The sequence below is a fragment of the Bufo bufo genome, chromosome 5 (assembly GCF_905171765.1).
Source record: "Bufo bufo chromosome 5, aBufBuf1.1, whole genome shotgun sequence".
NCBI classification, from domain to species: Eukaryota; Metazoa; Chordata; class Amphibia; order Anura; family Bufonidae; genus Bufo; species Bufo bufo.
Genome location: NC_053393.1, coordinates 24,186,103 through 24,202,005, shown reverse-complemented (window position 1 = coordinate 24,202,005; position 15,903 = coordinate 24,186,103). Strand labels below are relative to the sequence as shown.

The 15,903-nt window shown below is 48.8% G+C and overlaps 1 protein-coding gene across 3 annotated transcripts in view; it reads right to left on the bottom strand.

The window, feature by feature from the left end:
• The window catches only part of PTP4A3 (protein tyrosine phosphatase 4A3), a 65,413-nt gene extending 53,783 nt beyond the window's left edge, over positions 1 to 11,630 (bottom strand). The window contains exon 1 of one of the 3 annotated variants that reach the window (XM_040432137.1): positions 11,532 to 11,630. The gene's annotated coding sequence lies outside the window, so the exon portion shown is untranslated. The remainder of the gene's footprint in view (positions 1 to 11,531) is intronic. The other 2 variants (XM_040432134.1, XM_040432140.1) reach the window with 2 other exon arrangements.
• Between the last annotated feature and the right edge of the window lie 4,273 nt (positions 11,631 to 15,903).

Here is a 15,903-nt window from a genome sequence, read left to right as displayed (position 1 = left end):
ATGTTGGGGTCTTCTGCAGCATAAAAAAAATATAGCAAACAATCAGATACGCTTGACATTTTTCCCTACAAGTACTCTTCGGTGAATCGGGACAGGTGCACCCTCGCCTTTTTCCTCAACCCTACTACATTTTAAAAGGTACAGAACCTCTTTAAGGTGGAAAAACCCCCAAGTAAAATGCAGATGCCGGTATTCAACCGAACACAAACTCCCAAATCTCGACTGAAGAGATCCATCCAACTGCCAAAGCTCAAGGCAGAAATGAGCAAAAGCCAATACAATCCTGAAAAGGATATTAAAATGTGTTTCTCTTCTTCCATATCCTTTCCATAAAGTAAAATTTGGATATTTCTGACCCAAGGTAAACCATCCGGTGCCAAGTCGCTCTTACACTTGGCTGCAACTGGCAATGTCAATAAGCAGAGCTCCAGTAAAACGGGATGGTCCTGAGCTCCGGGGCGACCCCCATTAACACTGCATTCCATCGGTGGCATGGCACGTTACACAAACACAGCTTTTATAATGGACATGGGAACAGTAAACCTCCGGGGCCTGTGAGAAAGCTCCGCAACGTACACAAGACTGGGAAAAAAAGCAAGCAACGATATGCAGACAGAACCAGATCTGTGGCAGGACATGAAGGCCTCCTGTGCTGTCCAACCATGGGGACCCTGGAGGTAATGGACCCTACAGCGCATGATCCCAAAGAGTGCAGGAGAAGTGTATGTCCTCACTTTACATTTGTACCTGACGCTCTTTAGCCCCGTTCAGGGGGATGCAGGTCTACACCAGTGCCGCCGCCCCTTCATTATTGGGGTGCGACCTAGGGGACCTCCACCGTTCCTGAGAATGAAGTGAATGGGGCCGAGCACCGCTATGCAATGTACGGCGAGAGCAAGGGCCCCGCTGCCTTCTTAAACAGCTGATGGGCAGAGGTCTTGGGTGTCGGACCCCCACCGATCAGATACTGATGACCTATCTTGAGGTCATCAGTATCAAAATATTGGTAAACCCCTTTAAGTTATCCTTCATACACAGAATACAGGATAACCATTAAATCAGTGGGGGTCCTACTGCTGGGACTACCATTGATCATGAAAATGGGAGGCACAGTACCCAGTGGAGAACCTCCAAAGTGGCCGGTCGGGCATGTGCTCGGCCGCTACATTCATTTCTAGGGTTGGTCCAGTTGTTAAAAGCAGAGTACAACGTTACAGATCGGGGAACAGGTAATATATATATTTTTTGTGAGGGGCCCGGCCTATGGGAGAGCTTTTTATACTCTTGGATAACCCCTTTAATATAAAAACGGAATTCCCCATTAATTCCAAGGGGAACTGTGTAGCGCCTCATTTCTCCAGTGGTGGCGCTGTATGGGAGGTCGACACTTGTTGTTGGGTTCCCCCTGCAGATGATCACTGTCAGTAGATCCTTATAAACAAAAGAATTATCAAAAGTGGAGAACCCCTTAAACCCGGGAAACGAAATTGTGGGTCCTAGTGGTGGTGAATGATGTCTGCACTCCCAGGGGATCCTGCTACGTAAAGGTGGACGCGCACCGTGGTGGACGCGACCCTCTCCACACACATGCATGCATGCTCAGCTTATACCCTCCATTGCAGGCTTTTCTCCTGTGAGAACAAAGGATTGGGCATGTTTAAGTACAATATGACCGATCTTTCGTTCCTCCGACATCTGTTGCGTCAAGGATTCTGATGAAACGAGCCACCTTTCCTCTAATGTGTACAGACCCTGTACATACGGCCCCGTCCTCCCCGACCAGGGGTCATTGCCCTGATTTGCAGGTGAATACACCTACGTAGTGGTGCAATAGATCACTGGGAAAAATAAAAAAATGTAAAAAATAAAAAAGGACATTTCTCTTCCAGAAAAGACAGGCTGTTATTTTGCAGGACGGCGATCGCGTGGGAAAGGCAGCAGCGCGTTCTGTGTTCTAAGGCGTCGTCGTAATCTAAGAGCACAAAAGTCTGAAACTGTTCTGTAAAAACAGCCATTAACAGATTCACGCGGAGAGGAACAAGGCGATTCACCACCGCAACGTATAATCACCTAATCGCTACGTGGTAATTACACCGAACAGAGCCTGACGGGAGACCGCACCGCTGCCGCACACGTCTCCGCTCACCAGGAGGTCCACCCCGAGGGCTTATTATTCACGGCCATCCTGTCCAATGTCAATTTTATATTTTGAAAACTTTTTGACAAGGCAAAAATAGCGCCCCCCATACTTTAGGTTTCATTAGAGCAGTCTCACAGTCTTCCTGCGACTTACATACGGCCAAAGGTAACTACATAAACTTTGATAGAAAAGGGATACCCACCGATCCCGGGGTGTCCGCTCTTCACACGAGGCGGGGCGCTGCTGCGGCTACTGACTGGCAGAGCGGGCATTGCCTGGACAAGGTAGGAGAGACCAGGTCTACACATCCCCTTTAAAGGTGGTTTATTTTATTTTTTTAAATGCTGTATCTGTTGTAGCGCTCTTTTACGACCACTTCCTTGCGTTTATTTCAAATCACAGTATGGTCTGGGTGTGGAATTTTTGGGTCCCGTCTACAAAAAAAAAAAATAATAATTGTATGCCAGCACCTTAAAAGTGGCTTTACATTAGGGGTGGGCGATATATGCGATATGCACGATATGAATCTGTGCAACGATACAGATTTTGTCCATATCGCATATATTGCCGGACCGCGATATGACCACGGAGCGGTAGTGAATTGAAGAAGCTTCTCACCGCTCCGTGGCTCCGGCTCCTGACTCCGCACTGGAGTGGCCAGGGTCTGGCGTGCACACCGCATCAGGCCGTTGACGTCAGGTCCCGCCCAATGCATGCTGGGAAGAAGACGCGACACCTGCGGACTGCAGAGCAGCCTGCAGGAAAGGTAAGTATAGCGATTCTTCTGGGGTGGGGGATCTATTTGCAAAGGATGGCCATGGGGCTGATCTGCTGGCACTGGCTCTGGGGGTCATGTCTGATGGCAGATGCCATGGGGCTGATCTGATGGCACTGGCTCTGGGGGACATGTCTGATGGCAGATGCCATAGGGGCTGATCTGATGGCACTGGCTCTGGGGGACATGTCTGATGGCAGATGCCATAGGGGCTGATCTGATGGCACTGGCTCTGGGGGACATGTCTGATGGCAGATGCCATAGGGGCTGATCTGATGGCACTGGCTCTGGGGGACATGTCTGATGGCAGATGCCATAGGGGCTGATCTGATGGCACTGACTCTGGGGGACATGTCTGATGGCAGATGCCATAGGGGCTGATCTGATGGCACTGGCTCTGGGGGACATGTCTGATGGCAGATGCCATAGGGGCTGATCTGATGGCACTGACTCTGGGGGACATGTCTGATGGCAGATGCCATAGGTGCTGATCTGATGGCACTGGCTCTGGGGGACATGTCTGATGGCAGATGCCATAGGGGCTGATCTGATGGCACTGACTCTGGGGGACATGTCTGATGGCAGATACCATAGCGGCTTGGGGCTGATGGCACTGGCACTGGGGGACATGTATGATGATGGCAATTGGCAAATGCCATGGAGCTGATGGCACTGGCTCTGGGGCAAGTTTTGTAATTTGTATACATACAGAAGAAAATATTATATCGCAATATATATCGCATATCACACATGCTTCAAATTATATCGCAATATAGATTTTAGGACATATCGCCCACCCCTACTTTACATAATATTTTCTTGAAGGGCTTTTTTCTACTGTAATTTTTCACAGTATTTTTATTTTTTATTTTTTATTTTTTTTACATGACCAAAGTTTTTTTTTATCACGTTTCTGCCCCTAGAGTGTAAAGCATTTAGTATTTTACAGACTTTTATGTAACAGGATCAGAGAAAAAATAAATAAAAGGCTAGTTTTTAGCACCATTAGGTTACATTCACGTGATGGTATCCACAAAATAAGGACGCGGTCTGTGTGCATTGCGCACATTTCTCGGCCCCCATTGTAAAAATGTCTATTCTGGTCCGCAAAACGGAAAAGAATAGGACATGTTCCCTAGTTTGTGGCCACGCGCATGCGGGAAACAATAGGATGACATTTGTGTTCTGTCCGCATTTTTTGCAGCCCCATAACAATGAATGAATCCGGGTGCCATCGCCAAAAAAACTAACAAAAAAAAAAACCACACAGATCGGACGCGGAGCGAAAATATGATCTTGTGAATGCAGCCATAAAAGAAAAAAACCTATGTGAATGAAGCCGTGGGGGGGGGGTTGGGTTTGATATGAAGTTTATTCTGTTATTTTCTTGTCAGATCTCCGCTCGTCACCAGCGACAAGCACTGAAAACCTCTACTGCTCGCTACAGCGCAAGATTGCGGAAAGCGACTCTCTGATCCGTTCCACGGTGGAAGCAAATGTGACATTCCTATAAAGCCGCAGAGCGCTCTGGTCGTGACCACAAGTCATTTATCTGTTCACTTCAAAGACGACGCCCTGTGAGAAATGATGAGTAACACAAGTGAATGCCAAGACACACAGAGGAGAGCCCGGCGATCCGCCATGATGGGGTGGGGGGGGGGGGGGGGGGGGGGGATCCCTGACCGCCTGCAACCGGGCACAGGTGTAAAGACGTGCCCACATTATTGCCTTCTGACACCTGAACGACGAGGCTCCCGGTCACAGGTGACGGACACATGCATGCAGGTCCGAGACATAGCGCGCGGATTTGTGTGTCAGACCGCGCACATTACATGCGATAATACAGCAAAGTGAATGCGATTTACGTGCGTTTTTTTCACATATAGCCTTACGTTGCAAAAGATGATGGCAGCAAAATCTGCAGAGAAGATACACAAACTAGCGGCAGAAATTTTCTGAATGTCCCTCTAAGGATATGTTCACACAGTAAGCCCTTCACACCAGAAATACCAGACGGACCTTCGGATTTCAGAGTTTGATATGTTTGGGATCCACGTACAGTTTAAGGCCTCGTGTCCACTTCCATTGCCCGGCCGCAGACGTATATCGGTCAGCAAAAACAGCGAGTCCGCAATACACGGGCACCGGCCGTAAGCACCCCCGCATCACGGTTGCAGACCCATTAACTTCATGGGTCCACAATCCGGAAGGTCGGTGCAGAACGGAGGCACAGAATCCTACGGAGTGCTTCCGTGGGATTTCTGTCCGGGCCTCCGCGCCGCAAAAAAGTAGTTCATCATCATGCACTACTTTTAAGCAGTGCAGACCGTCAAATGCAGATCGCGGACCCCATTTAAGTGAATGGGTCCGTGATCCGCATGCGGCGGCGCTATAGTCCGCAGCACGGGCTCGTCCGGCACAAGAGGCCTAACCCAATGGTGCACATCCGCCTGCGCTAACCCATTCCCCGCACGGCATTCACTTCAACAAGTGCCGTTTTGTTTTTAGCGGATTTCAAAACTCCATGGAAAAAAGCTGCGACACACAATTCCTATTGAAATCAAGTGAAGGTGGTTCGTGGGCGCATTTCAAGAGAGAAGTGAAAACCCGACTGGCGAGGTTCTGACCTCCGCCACCACGCTGCGGACTTTCGGCATGCGATCCTGCTGGGTTTCCGCCGAGCCCCTGGGTCAGGCGACCGCTTCATACAAAAAAGTAGCAAAGCGGCAAATGTGAACACAGCCTAATGGCCTCACATTCACAGCGGGGAGACGCAAGCTCTGCTATCAGTCAGGCATATACGAAACACCTTGGTGAGGGGAGGGTTGCCACGGAAACAGCCAAATACTGCTCGGGAAGAGAATGCGAGAGCAAGGGCACTGACTGCTGGGTAGTACATGAGGCCATGCAGGAAGGACAGACAGACATTATGTCCACCAGTATGACACCCGATTTAAGGACCACCCCCCCATCAGAATATGCTGGGGGTTGTAGTTTCGCAACACCTAGAGAGTCACAGGAAGAAGATGGCTGGTCCAGAGTGGTGGGCACAGGTTGTGACACCTCCATTTCTTCCCCACAACACTGCTTGCTTTTTGTGAATTGTAAGCCGCCGCAACAGAAACCGTCAGCCAATGATGACGAACAGGCAGAGGCTCAGCCAAATGGCACAAAAACTGCATGAGTCACCCAGAAACTAGGTTACTGTGCCTCTGGAGCATCCGGCCAGGGCACGTACCGGCGGTACACCCAGCTCTCCCGCAAATCCCCGAACCTCCTGTGAACCGAGCCTTAAAGGGGTACTCCAACCCCCCAACACTGAGGGTTTATCATGAGGGTGGGCCCCGCCGATGCCCTCTGAAGAAGGACCTGTAAGATTGAAAGGGGAGCGGTGGAGGCGCGGCACGAGGAGAAGCGGGTGGTCTGTTCTCATGAGAATGTAGGACAAACGTCAAGGTTTGGCTTGTTTTGTGGAACCAGAAATTGCAGCATGCCCTCTGTGATGTATGGCACTGACCAGTCCCTCTCCATAGATTTATTTTCTGTTCACTGACAGCAAGCAGAGAGGCCTTGAACACTGAGGAAATGAGACACAAAAGGCCCCCCCGATTTTAAGACCACCGTTCTCTGGAGCCAAACTTATTAAAAGTCACAAGCGGCAATATATTTGGTGCATTTTGGACTGTCCTAAAGTGAGAACACTAAATCCACACCTGATACGGGCTGGCATAGATACGCGCCAAACTTTGTGCCTTTCAGCTAAATAAACGTTGACGCATCACCCCATTTTAAATTTTTATTGCTATTGAAGAAAATAAAAACCCGGCTGCCGGTCAATCCCCACCCATGCTTTACACTGCAGCTCTGCTTCTTCTAAGGCCTCATTCACATCTTCGCTTCAGAGATCTGGCGCAAATGGTAGCCGTCGGCTGTTGCAAGCAATGGTGTTTGTTCAGTCGAAAGCGGACATGCATGTCAGAAATCGGCCGGATCCCCGCCGGACACCATTAGAGTCAATGGGGATCCGGCAGAACGCTCTGTGCCGGAACAGCCTGCCGGATCTCAGAGCCGAGGTGTGAACGAAGCCTTCGCTATAAAAGTGCTCAGCATGAGATGGAGGGGAGCGGCTATGTGGGGCGCCACCCTGACGCAGGAGGTTCTCGTTGGGTTAAGGAGAAAGAAATTACTCCGTTTCGCGGTCCACAAATTGAGGGTCCGTAAAACACGGATACAGGCTGTGTGCATTTCGCGGAACGGAAGGCCCCTAATAGAACAGTCCTATCTTTGTCCGTAATGCGGACCATAATAGGACGCGTCCTATTTTATTGTGGAACAAACATACGGAAACGGAATGCAGTCAATTCCATTTTTTTTATGAATTATTCCACATATGGGCTACAAAAAAATAAAAACGTAACGGACAAAAAACGTGTCCGTGTACATGAGCCCCAAGTATGGCTACAGAGAAGCATAATATGGAATGGATGGGTTTTCTGTTCATCTTTATGGCCCGAGCGCAGGTTTAACCGACACCAACTCCCAGCACCGCGGGGGGGATCTAAGATGCTGAGAGTTCGATGGGTTAAACCTATGGTCAGGTTCTAACTCGTGGGAGTAGGGGCTCATGCACACAAATGTATTTTTTGTCCACATCCGATTCGCAGTTTTTGCAGATTGGATGCGGACCCATCCACTTCAACGGGGGCCGTAAAGATGCAGACAGCGCGCTGTCCGCATCCGTACGTCCATTCCGTGGCATATCCAAAAATATGGAACATGTCCTATTCTTGTCCGCATTACAGACAAGGATAGGACCGTTCTATTATGGGCGATCCGCAAAATGCACACGGCCGGTATCCACGTTTTGCAGAGTGACTTGCATTGAGCTCTATGATAGCAAAGTCTCAACCAAAAATTCAACTGTGTTGCAGTCACAGGGTGTGACCGATGGCACCCGACTGACTAATGTGACCGCTCGGTTTCAGTCACTCTGCAGCCTGACAGCTCCTCTGCCAGCCTTACGAGTACAGCTCTGAGGTCACCCCAGCCCGAATCGCACCCATTGTGTGACTCGATGCATTTATATGGGACCTGAGAACAAGTCCTGCCTTAGGCGAGGGCTAGTCCGAGGCTGCAGACACAAGGCGTCCCCTGAAGTCGCACTGATTTTACCGCACATCACACACCCGTCACCAGTAACCGATGCCAAGTGTTCAGTAACCGGGCAGAACACCGCACAATGTACGGGAGAACACCGCATCATCTAGGTTAGGGCTTATTCACACGCGGCAGTTATGGAACAGTTTTCCGGTAGTTCAGCGCGCATTTTTAACACCCACAGACGTTTGTCAGAGGGAGCACTGCGGAGACACGTGCGTATGGAGACTTACTTTCCGGAAATCATCCAAAAAGTATGCAAATTAGCTCAGAGCACCAGTGCCAAAGACCCAGACACTACTGCATATCGGCTCCCGAACTACTGGCCTGATGATTCGTAATGGGAGCGACAGGGGGGGGGGGGGGGGGGGGGGGGGAGAGAATAGCAACAAATTACTCATTGGAGCGGCGCCAATTCACAGAGTTTAGCGAGTGACACGAGTGCATGCGCTCGACCAGTTTACACCTCTTGCCATAGACCCGAATATTCCACTGGACTCCTGACTTATCAGACAGAAGTGTTAGACTTAAAGGGGTTATCCAACCCCTATAATGCCCCCCAAAAGGCACCATATACAGGTTATGCTTACCCCTCTCCCAGGCACCCGCGTGGCTCCTGATGCCCGTACATATAATACGCCCCCAATTTCTGATCAGTGCAGGTTCCACCTCAGAACCGAGCCAGCAAAGTGAAATGAATGGGAAGTGCACTGCGCAAGCGCAGCCACCACTCCATTCACTTATATGGGGCTTATGGAAATAGCCAGTGCTCAGCTATCTTCGATAGTCCCATAGAAATTAATGGAGGGCACAGTGAACCATCCAGCGCTTTGTGGGCTCCATTATCAGTATAGGTGCAGGTCCCAGAGGTGGGATCCGCACCTATCAGACTTTGGGGGGGCATATCCTAGTGATACTCCCACAATGTCCAAGATGGGAATACCCTTTTAAAGGGTTTTTTCCGGGTTACAAATGTTCAGGGCCTATCCTCAGATTGGTGGGGGGGTCTGACGCGTATGGAGTGGTGGCATATGAAAAGGTGCCAGGTGCCCCACCAATCTGAGGAGAGGTCACGAATATCTGTAGCCTGGAGAACCCCTTTAAGTCTAACACGTCTGTCTTCTGATACTCTCCGACACCAAAAAGTCCTATTCTGTGACTTTGTGCAGCGGGAAATATTCCAGGATAAAGTCACCAGAGGTCAAGTCCGATCGGGCCGCCCATCTCTCCGGGAAACAGAAGCCCCGAGGAGCGGCTGGTCCTGGCGGAGAGAAGATCTGTGCACCCGGCGCTGCAAGGACGCCCTCTGGTCACAGGCTGTCCGGCTACTGGGAGATCCTCTGCAGCGCCCCCAGAGGGGAAAGGAAGCATTACATAAATCACCTGCAAGTCCATGAGCTGACATCCTGGGGGGAGAGGCAGGGGCTGCTCCTCAATTTGGATTAAGAATAAAAAAAAACACGGAGGTCCTGGGTATAGTACCCAGCATACTGGCTCGATGGTGGGGACAAGGACATGACCACCCACAGATCGGGCGCCCCCAGGACCCCACACTGACAGGTAGCGCCCTGTACTAGTCACAGCAGGCTGCAGTGTGAACAGCGTCGTAACCTCAGGAGGATTTAACAGGGCAGAGGTCAGCGCCCGTCAGAAGGTGAGTCACCCACTTATAGGAAGGGGTGAGTCACGGGCTGATGTCACTGGGACATCCACAGCGGCACGAGGCGCTATTGTTGTGGAGGGACCACCATCTGTTACACGGCCACAATCCAGACAAGTGGCAACAATGTATCAAGGAGCAGCAAGTACCCACCGGATCGTACCATATATCAGGGAGGGGGAACTGTGTGCATCACATATCTCACGGGAGAGGGAAAGACATGAAAAGTATCGCACATAACACAATGCGGATTACATGCGTGTAGTACAGGACATTAGACATTTCTCACTGCCGTGTGGATTGTCACGTGTGACGTCAGCTCTGGGTGATGGGGTCTTGGGTAGATTTCACCCCTTTCACTTGTAGTTCAGGGAACCACAAGTAACACCTGCAGTTTTTGGGGTGGATGTAGCCTTACATGTATGTAGTATGCGTGTGACTCAGTACATGCTACAAATATGTAGTATATGTGTGTGGCTCAGTACATGTATGTATGATATCTGTGTAGCTTGGTATATGTTACATGTACAGGTGTAGATTACATGCATGTAGTATACATGTGACTCAGTACATGAATGTAATATCGGCATTGCTCAGTACATGCTACATGTATTTAGTATATGATGTGTAGCTCATATGTATGTAGAATTTGTTTTGTTCAGTACATGTATGTAAGACATCTATGTAGCTTGGGACATGTTACATGTATGTAGTATACATATATAGCTCAGTACATGAATGTATTATATCTGCATTGCTCAGTACATGCTACATATATGTAGTGTATAATGTGTAGTTCATTACATGTATGTAGTGTATGTGTGGTTTAGTATATGTATGTAGTATATGATCTTTAGCTCTGTACACGCTACATGAATGTAGTATGTGTGCTTCAGCACATGTATGTAGTATATTTGTGTAGTTCTGTACATGTTACATGTAAGTAGTATGTGTGCTTCAGCACATGTATGTAGTATATTAGTGTAGTTCTGTACATGTTACATGTAAGTAGTATGTGTGGTTTTGTACATGTTTGTAGTATATGTGTTTGGCCCAGTACATGTATGTATATCAGTAGCTTGGTACATGTATGTAGCATATCTGTGTAGTGTGGTCCAGGGCATGCATGTAGCATGTGTGGTCCAGGGCATGCATGTAGCATGTGTGGTCCAGGGCATGCATGTAGCATGTGTGGTCCAGGGCATGCATGTAGCATGTGTGGTCCAGGGCATGCATGTAGCATGTGTGGTCCAGGGCATGCATGTAGCATGTGTGGTCCAGGGCATGCATGTAGCATGTGTGGTCCAGGGCATGCATGTAGCATGTGTGGTCCAGGGCATGCATGTAGCGTGTGTGGTCCAGGGCATGCATGTAGCGTGTGTGGGTCCAGGGCATGCATGTAGTATGTGTGGTTCAGGGCATGCATGTAGTATGTGTGGTTCAGTGCATGCATGTAGTATGTGTGGTTCAGGGCATGCATGTAGTATGTGTGGTTCAGTGCATGCATGTAGCGTGTGTGGTTCAGGGCATGCATGTAGCGTGTGTGGTTCAGGGCATGCATGTAGGACACATGTAGTATATGATGTGTAGCTCCGTACATGTATGTAGTCGGGCGCACCGTATGTCACACGTACACACCGGCAGACATGCGGGGGCTCTTTGTGGAGGAGCAGGGTGTGAGGAGGAGCAGCGGCGCCTCCACACTCAGCTCCCGCGTTGCCCAGCAACCCCGCAGTGATTCCCCCTCCCCCACCGTCAGCCTCTCACTCGGTCACCACCCCGGGCGGCCGCCAGCTTACCGTCCACACAGCCGGCTCTCCTGCTCCACCGAGGACCTGCGTGCCGATACTGCCTCCCCCGCCACCGAGCAGCCCGCCCCCGACAGCTTACGCCCCTCCCAAACCACGCCCCCGAGCGCTACGCAGACGTCCCCGCTCGTTTCCCTGTGACCACGCCCCTGCAAGGTCTTTGCGTCAGGCACACCACGCCCCCTTGGTGCGCCTAACGCCTCGCCTACGTTTTAAGCGCCGCCCATCCAGGGTTGGACGCGCTGATTGGGCGAAGCTCCAGTGAAAACACGTGGGCGTCACGTGACCTGGAGTAGAGGAGCTGCGGACTGTCCTGACGTGACCTGGACAACGGGGAGAGAGGACGGGAAAGTCGTCAGCGCCCGGACCACCGGCCTAGGGGCCCCTCCCCTACCGGGCAGCTCCAGGAGTAGTGCTACCTTCCGGTGCTCAGGGCAGGGGGCGTCCGGTACTCACTGTGGGGGTGTCTGCTCATGGGAAACTGCGCTGTATTCTCTCAGGCTTAGATACACCATACAGCAGACAGTATCACACAGGATAGGATTAGATACACAGCTCAGCAGACAGTATCACACAGGATAGGATTAGATACACAGCTCAGCAGACAGTATCACAGATAATAGGATTAGATACACAGCTCAGCAGACAGTATCACACAGGATAGGATTAGATACACAGCTCAGCAGACAGTATCACATAGGATAGGATTAGATACACAGCTCAGCAGACAGTATCACACAGGATAGGATTAGATACACAGCTCAGCAGACAGTATCACACAGGATAGGATTAGATACACAGCTCAGCAGACAGTATCACACAGGACAGGATTAGATACACAGCTCAGCAGACAGTATCACACAGGATAGGATTAGATACACAGCTCAGCAGACAGTATCACAGATAATAGGATTAGATACACAGCTCAGCAGACAGTATCACACAGGATAGGATTAGATACACAGCTCAGCAGACAGTATCACATAGGATAGGATTAGATACACAGCTCAGCAGACAGTATCACACAGGATAGGATTAGATACACAGCTCAGCAGACAGTATCACACAGGATAGGATTAGTTACACAGCTCAGCAGACAGTATCACAGATAATAGGATTAGATACACAGCTCAGCAGGCAGTGTCACACAGGATAGGATTAGATACATAGCTCAGCAGACAGTATCACACAGGACAGGATTAGATACAGCTCAGCAGACAGTATCACACAGGATTAGATACACAGCTCAGCAGACAGTATCACACAGGACAAGATTAGATACACAGCTCAGCAGACAGTATCACACAGGATAAGATTAGATACACAGCTCAGCAGACAGTATCACACAGGACAAGATTAGATACACAGCTCTGCAGACAGTATCACACAGGACAGGATTAGATACACAGCTCAGCAGACAGTATCACACAGGATAGGATTAGATACACAGCTCAGCAGACAGTATCACACAGGATAGGATTAGATACACAGCTCAGCAGACAGTATCACACAGGATAGGATTAGATACACAGCTCAGCAGTCAGTATCACACAGGACAGGATTAGATACACAGCTCAGCAGACAGTATCACACAGGACAGGATTAGATACACAGCTCAGCAGACAGTATCACACAGGATAGGATTAGATACACAGCTCAGCAGACAGTATCACACAGGATAGGGTTAGATACACAGCTCAGCAGGCAGTATCACACAATATAGGATTAGATACACAGCTCAGCAGTCAGTATCACACATGATAGGATTAGATACACAGCTCAGCAGACAGTATCACACAGGATAGGATTAGATACACAGCTCAGCAGACAGTATCACACAGGATAGGATTAGATACAGCTCAGCAGACAGTATCACACAGGATAGGATTAGATACACAGCTCAGCAGACAGTATCACACATGATAGGATTAGATACACAGCTCAGCAGACAGTATCACACAGGATAGGATTAGATACACAGCTCAGCAGACAGTATCACACAGGATAGGATTAGATACAGAGCTCAGCAGACAGTATCACACAGGATAGGATTAGATACACAGCTCAGCCGACAGTATCACACATGATAGGATTAGATACACAGCTCAGCAGACAGTATCACACAGGATAGGATTAGATACACAGCTCAGCAGACAGTATCACACAGGATAGGATTAGATACACAGCTCAGCAGACAGTATCACACAGGATTAGATACACAGCTCAGCAGACAGTATCACACAGGAGAGGATTAGATACACAGCTCAGCAGACAGTATCACACAGGATAGGATTAGATACAGAGCTCAGCAGACAGTATCACACAGGATAGGATTAGATACACAGCTCAGCAGTCAGTATCACACAGGATAGGATTAGATACACAGCTCAGCAGACAGTATCACACAGGATAGGATTAGATACACAGCTCAGCAGACAGTATCACACAGGACAGGATTGGATACACAGCTCAGCAGACAGTATCACACAGGACAGGATTAGATACACAGCTCAGCAGACAGTATCCCACAGGATAGGATTAGATACACAGCTCAGCAGACAGTATCACACAGGATAGGATTGGATACACAGCTCAGCAGACAGTATCACACAGGATAGGATCAGATACACAGCTCAGCAGACAGTATCACACATGACAGGATTAGATACACAGCTCAGCAGACAGTATCACGCAATATAGGATTAGATACACAGCTCAGCAGTCAGTATCACACATGATAGGATTAGATACACAGCTCAGGAGACAGTATCACACAGGATAGGATTAGATACACAGCTCAGCAGACAGTATCACACAGGATAGGATTAGATACACAGCTCAGCAGACAGTATCACACAGGATAGGATTAGATACACAGCTCAGCAGACAGTATCACACAGGATAGGATTAGATACACAGCTCAGCAGACAGTATCACACAGGATAGGATTAGATACACAGCTCAGCAGACAGTATCACATAGGATAGGATTAGATACATAGCTCAGCAGACAGTATCACACAGGATAGGATTAGATACACAGCTCAGCAGACAGTATCACAGGATAGGATTAGATACACAGCTCAGCAGACAGTATCACACAGGATAGGATTAGATACACAGGTCAGTAGTCAGTATCACATAGGATTAGATACACAGCTCAGCAGACAGTCACACAGGATTGGATTAGATACACAGCTCAGCAGACAGTATCACACAGGATAGGATCAGATACACAGCTCAGCAGACAGTATCACACAGGATAGGATTAGATACACAGCTCAGCAGACAGTATCACACAGGATAGGATTAGATACACAGCTCAGCAGACAGTATCACACAGGACAGGATTAGATACACAGCTCAGCAGACAGTATCACATAGGATTAGATACACAGCTTAGCAGGCAGTATCACACATGACAGGATTAGATACACAGCTCAGCAGACAGTATCACACAGGATAGAATGAGACACACAGCTCAGCAGACAGTATCACACAGGACAGGATTAGATACACAGCTCAGCAGGCAGTATCACACAGGATAGGATTAGATACACTGCTCAGAAGACTATCACACAGGATAGGATTAGATACACAGCTCAGCAGACAGTATCATACATGATAAGATTAGATACACAGCTCAGCAGGCAGTATCACATAGGATTAGATACACAGTTCAGCAGACAGTATCACACAGGATAGTATTAGATACACAGCTCAGCAGACGGTATCACACAGGACAGGATTAGATACACAGCTCAGCAGACAGTATCACACAGGACAGGATTAGATACACAGCTCAGCAGACAGTATCATACATGATAGGATTAGCTACACAGCTCAGCAGACAGTATCATACATGATAGGATTAGATACACAGCTCAGCAGGCAGTATCACATAGGATTAGATACACAGCTCAGCAGGCAGTATCACATAGGATTAGATACACAGCTCAGCAGGCAGTATCACATAGGATTAGATACACAGCTCAGCAGGCAGTATCACATAGGATTAGATACACAGCTCAGCAGGCAGTATCACATAGGATATGATTAGATACACAGCGCAGCAGACAGTATCATACATGATAGGATTAGATACACAGCTCAGCAGGCAGTATCACATAGGATTAGATACACAGCTCAGCAGGCAGTATCACATAGGATTAGATACACAGCTCAGCAGGCAGTATCACACAGGATAGGATCAGATACACAGCTCAGCAGGCAGTATCACACAGGATAGGATTAGATACACAGCTCAGCAGGCAGTATCACACAGGATAGGATTAGATACACAGCTCAGCAGGCAGTATCACACAGGATAGGATCAGATATAGGGTTAATCTGTAGAGTAAGTT